Below are 5087 nucleotides of genomic sequence, written 5' to 3'. Positions count from 1 at the left end.
TCGGACACGACTGAGCGACTGATTTGATCTGATCTGATCTGTGTTTTCATGTTTAGTAAAATGAGAATCCCATGGGGAATCAAAGCACACATCTGTCTGTGGACTTTCATCAACGAGGTAAATAAATAAATCTTTGTCTTCGGGCAGATGCTGACTGCTCTGAAGTGCACTCTCCACTGTGTGTGTCCCTCTCTTTTGAGCACTCTGTGAGCTGGCAAGGGTAGGGCTTAGAATCTCCTGTTGACAAGATGCAAAAATGAGTCGGATGGAGACAAGGCATGCCTTCAGCCAAGCAGATCTCACCTATTAAACTGCTCTAGTAGATATCATTTGGCAAACAAATACACACCACCTTTTCAAGTGTGTTTTCTTCTCATGTTCTTCTTAGCACAGGCTCTGGAAAGATAAAAACTAGGTGTTTTGCTTAGGTCATATTTTAACCTGGGAAACATCACATTATAATGATCAGACATGAAGAAATGGAAAAAAAGTTGTGAGCTTTTAAAAATTTGCTAATTGCTCATTTTTTTACTTTTCCTACTTTCAACCCTATGAAAAGATTGTTGTACAAATATGTGTGCAGGAATAAGGGAGTGAAATTTTTGTGGATCATAAGGTTTCTGACAAATGAGTTAACCTCATTTTTTTCCCCTGGGCTGGGGCCAAATGACTTAATAAAAAGAGTAAAGTGTAGGCAAAGATGGAAGGACTATTTCATGAAAGATCATCATTGAAAATGGCTAATCATTTAAAAAGATGTCTACAAATCCTTTGAAGTTTCTCCTTGGAAAGATGGGGTTGTAGTACCCTCCCCTGGTGGGAGGAGAAGGGGACGACAGAGGATGAGATGGTTGGACAGCATCACTGACTCAATGGACGTGAGTTTGAGTAAACTTCAGAAGATGATGATGGACAAGGAGGCCTGGAATGCTGCAGTCCATGGGGTCTCAAAGAGTCAGACACGACTGAGTGACTGAACTCAAAGGAAGAAGCATAAGGGATAAATAAGGAAGGCAGACAGCAAACACCCAGTGAAAATTAAGGCACCATGCTACTATTGTAGATTAAGAGGCTGAAAACTCTTTGCCACACTTTCCATCAAGAGATGGACTCTCTGTTTCTCATTTGCTTGAATCCAGGCTGGCCTTCTGACTTGTTCGACCAAGAAAACATATTAAAAGAAATGCTGTGCTAGTTCTGGTTCTGGCTTTTGGGAGGGCTGGCAGTTTTCATTCTCAGAAACCAGCCACATGCTCTGCAGTTCAGGGTGTCCTGCTGAAGCAAGGCAGCAGGAAGGAGACCTGAGGCATTCCCACTCAACCTTCGGCACCAAGGAACCGAACACGGGAGCAAGACCTTCTGGAATTTTCCAGGTCTGCCTAGTTACACTCTAAATCGAGCCAAATTAGTGACGCCAACTGAGATCACCAGAAGAACCACAGAGTCAAACCACAGTATCATGAAAAATAATAAATCGTTGTTTTAAGCTAAAAAAAAAATAGAGTAAAATGGCTGGTTTAAGTTACTACATTCTGGGGGCAACTTGTGATGAGTCAACAGTAAGTCAACTAGTGACTACCTTTTCTTAGACATCACCACAGACCTAAACTTAAAACAGAGTTTTAGCTGTGCTATCTGTGAATATGAATATAAATGTCAAAAGAATAACTATTTAAATGGGCAATGCTGCTGCTGCTAAGTCGCTTCAGTCGTGTCCGACTCTGTGTGGCCCCATAGACGGTAGCCCACCAGGCTCCCCAGTCCCTGGGATTCTCCAGGCAAGAACATTGGAGTGGGTTGCCATTTCCTTCTCCAATGCAGGAAAGTGAAAAGTTGAAAGTGAAGTCTCTCAGTCGTGTCCAACCCTCAGCGACCCCATGGACTGCAGCCTACCAGCCTCCTCCACCCATGGGATTTTCCAGGCAAGAGTACTGAAGTGGGGTGCCATTGTCTTCTCCGTAAATGAGCAATAGCAACATATAATTGCCTTAATTGCCACATTTCGATGTCTCTTCTCCTTTCTATCATTTCTGTTCCATTGTCATGGAAAACTAAGATTCTGAAATTCTTTTCACAGTAAATGTAGGCAGCAAAAAGCCTCACTGAAGAGCAACAGACATTTGTCCTCAAGTGGGACTCTGAGCCTAGGACTTGAGTGTGTCTGGGTGTGGAGAACTGGGGGGAGGGAGAGAGGATCTGTCTTGGCTGAGTCCCCATTCTCATCAGGCGTCCCTTCTCCATGCAGGATAGTCAAAGTCAGCCTCGTTGCTGAGACCTGGAGGAGCATCAGAGCTAATCCCTGGGCTGTGGCTGCAGGGAAAATGTTAGCTGAGAACAGCAGCATTTCCCAGCTACCTAATTAGAAAGAATTCAAAGGACACGTGCACCATGCGTTCTCTGAACATATGAAAAGTGATCATGGGAAAACTAATATAAAGGCTACTTTTCAACCCTGGGGGAGAATTGGAATTGTGTCCTTTTCAGAACAGTTTCTCATCCTAGGAAGTCAAGCATAAGCTTAATAGTCACTACTGGCTCTTAGCCTGGTCTTATGTAGATTTTCTATGTATTCAACTGAGGTTTGGTTTCTTTTCTCTCTCTTTTTAAAATTTCCCCCATAAATACAAATTATTTTTCAGAATGAAAGGAAGAAATTTGCTCTTTTTGCAACAAACAACATTGGCTTATTTCACTTTTGAGTTCAATTTTGTACAGTTTTGAAGATTCTTTTCTAAAAATGAAGATAGAGGAAGTCATAAAGCCCCTATGATTCAGCCATCAATTGACATTTTTCATTTTTCCAGTTGTTGGAAGAAAGTGTCCACTCAGAATGGTGTAAGATCATAACTTGAAGGAGGTGGTCAAGTAGAGAACTAGTTTTTGTCTGTCTTTGAAATGATTTGAAAATAAACATTCTTTTCTGAGAGCATATGGTGATCAGTTTTCTGATGTCCTTCTTTCTCAAAGATGATTCTCTACTGTTCTCTACTTAATTGATCTCCTTATTATTAAAGTGTTGCATCTTGCATGGTTAAAGCTGACTCACCGAAACCACATCCACATTCTACCAGAGAAAAAGAAGCCATTTTGGGTTTTTTTTTTTTTTTTTTTTTTCAGACACAGACACAGAGTCACTTCTACTAAAATTTGATTGGTACAACTTTGGCTCAGACCTTGGACATGGAGTTTGTAGCTGAGTGATCACTGCCTTGCTGAAATATGTAGAATTATGCTAATAAAGTAATAAAGGAAGGATAGATTCTGGAGAGCAATGAAAAGTCTCTGCTCTGATCATGAGAATATTTCAACAGTCCTGGAAAAATAGAGTAACATGAACAAAAGACCCTGGGTCCACACGAAGCAGACTTGTGTATTGCTCTTCTTACCTCTGTGTCTTAGTTGGCTCAGGCTGTCATAACAAAATACTGTAGCCCGACTGGCTTAAACATCAGAAATATAATATCTCACAACATCGGAGGCTAGAAAATCCAAAATCAAGGGTCAGCAGGATTTGGTTCCTGGGGAGTATTCTCTTCCTGGTCTGTAGATGGTTGCCTTCTCACACGTCTTCCCAGTTGTGGGGGAAGAGAGAGAGAGAGCCCTAACTCTCTTCCTCTTCTTATAAGGGCACTAACTCAGTAATTCTGTTATCAGACCACATCCTTATGGCCTCATCTAAGCCCAATTACCTCCCACAGGCCCTATCTTCAAATGCCACCATAATCAGGGGGTAGGGCTTCAATATATGAATGAAGGGACACAAATATTCAGCCTATAGCACTCTGTCTCGTTACCTGATGGAGAGTAAAATTTTTTGAAATGTGTATGTCTGCATCTACTCGTGCCAGCTTAGCCTATTTTTGACAGAACGTTTATTACGAGATGAGCATAGTACTCCCCATATGGTTTACTCAGCAGAGGATTTGTGCTTTGTTGTTCAGTTGTCTGACTCTGTGACCCTATGGACAGTAGCCTGCCGGCTCTTCTGTTCATGGGATTTTCCAGGCAAGAATACTGAAGTGTGTTGCCATTTCCTTCTCCACGGGATCTTCTTGACCCAGGGATCGAACTCACATCTCCTGTGTCTCCTGGATTGCAGGCAGATTCTTTACCTGCTGAGCCATCCCACTTCATTTCTGGAAGCTAGTCCATTAATGTTAGCATCATATTAACTTTGTGGAGAGAATTATAACACTGTTCTTCCCTATTAAGCTTGCTGTGGGTTTTAGTTCTATAAGTTTGCCCATTAAAAATTACTACTGCAAGTTATTTTCCCAATGATAGCATTGTCGTCTTAAGTTTTTGGACTTCTCTAAATTGGCATTATATAATTCTCACATTAGTCATTTTTGAGATGATTGGCTATTTGAAAGGGTTTATTTCCTTTCACTTTCCTGCTTCCCATAGAAATGAGGAAACAAATGCACATTATCTCATAGTTCACTGTAAAAATATCTCTGCAACTATCTGATTCACATTCAGGAAAAAGAGAAAGGTCATTTACTAACTTGCTGTGGCTGCTTTAATTGTTTTCCCCCAAAAGAAGTCTTCCACCTCTGTATCGTGATTGTGAGCTTACTCAGAAATAGAGTTGCTATAGATGTCATCAAGTTAAAATTGGGTCACACTCAATTAGGGTAGGCACTGATCCAATGGCTTCCCTCTGAGAAGAAAGGCATTAGGATACACAGACACAAGAGAAGGATGCCACGTGATGGAGGAGAGGGAGACTGAGTGATATGTCTCCAATCCCAGGAATACTGAAGATAGCCAGTGACAGCAGAAATTAGGAAGAAGTAAGTGAGGATGCTCCCCTGCAGGTTCAGAGGGAATGTTGCCCTGATGACACATTGAAGTCATATTTCTGAGCTGCAGAACTGTGCGGAGATACATTTCTATTGCCTTAAGCCACCAAGTTTGTGGTTGTTCATTATTGCAGCGCTAGGACCCTAAACAAGTCAAGTCTGAGGTTTGGAAAAGTCAGCCTCTTCAAACCTACTTAGATCACCTCTGAAATGGGAATAAAGATTGATTGCAGTTATGAAGAGGAAATGAAATAACATATGTAAAGCATCTCACACTATTCT

This window comes from Bos grunniens, chromosome 11 (genome assembly GCF_055505025.1).
Source record: "Bos grunniens cultivar Pamir isolate PY7600 chromosome 11, Bosgru_T2T1.0, whole genome shotgun sequence".
NCBI lineage: Eukaryota > Metazoa > Chordata > Mammalia > Artiodactyla > Bovidae > Bos > Bos grunniens.
The sequence above is the reverse complement of the archived record's forward strand: the minus strand, read 5'-3'. Positions refer to the sequence as shown.